This window comes from Lemur catta, chromosome 7, assembly GCF_020740605.2.
Source record: "Lemur catta isolate mLemCat1 chromosome 7, mLemCat1.pri, whole genome shotgun sequence".
NCBI classification, from domain to species: Eukaryota; Metazoa; Chordata; class Mammalia; order Primates; family Lemuridae; genus Lemur; species Lemur catta.
The window spans coordinates 36,538,730-36,539,447 of NC_059134.1; the positions used below are offsets into that span (position 1 = coordinate 36,538,730).

Genomic DNA, 718 nt, shown 5'->3' on the forward strand with positions numbered 1-718 from the left:
TCACCCTCACATAGATGCAGCAAATAATTCAGCATATTGAAAATGTCATGTTGACCCTGCAGATGATTTTAATCTACATTTCCTAAAAATTTTACTAAATTTGAATTCTTTACACTTTCAACTTATCCTATTTTTTTCTTTTTAAATTCTCTTATTTTTATATGTGAGAATAGTTCATGGTACCTAGGCCTTTTCAAAAAACAAAATCAAAGATCTTTATAGCCAGAAGGGACCTTAGACACCATGTAGTCAAATCCTTTCAATTTAAAGATGGGACTCAGTGCTAGCTTTGGCAGCACACACACTAAAATTGGAACAATACAGAGAAGATTAGCATGGCCTCTGCACAAGGAGGACACACAAATTCACGAACTGTTCCATATTTTTAAACAATCGTAGATAGGGTGTAATTCCAAGGGAAAAGTGCCAGAACCTACAAGAGATTCTGGAGAAAGCAGTTGCAGAGCAGATCAAAAAGGAGCAAGATATTGGCAGAGGACAACCCCTGTGAGGCTTGGAGTCCAGCAAAAAGGGTATGTGGAGTGGTTTCTTTCTCCCTCTCTCACATCTCTGGCAATCAGCAGGCTCCTGAGCTCCTGGAGAGACTTTTTACCCTCACAAGCCCAAAAGCTGAGAGCTTTTTGAGGACAAAGCACCAGCCTGCGAGCCCCCTTGGGGCACATCTAATCACTGAAGACCCCAGCTGAGACTGCAGGTG

The 718-nt window shown here is 41.2% G+C and overlaps 1 non-coding gene across 1 annotated transcript; it reads left to right on the forward strand.

Moving 5' to 3' along the window:
- The first annotated feature begins 280 nt into the window (after nucleotides 1–280).
- On the forward strand, nucleotides 281–387 carry LOC123643046. Its single transcript, XR_006736622.1, has one exon. It is a non-coding gene; the product is annotated as a U6 spliceosomal RNA (small nuclear RNA).
- The last annotated feature ends 331 nt before the right edge of the window (nucleotides 388–718 follow it).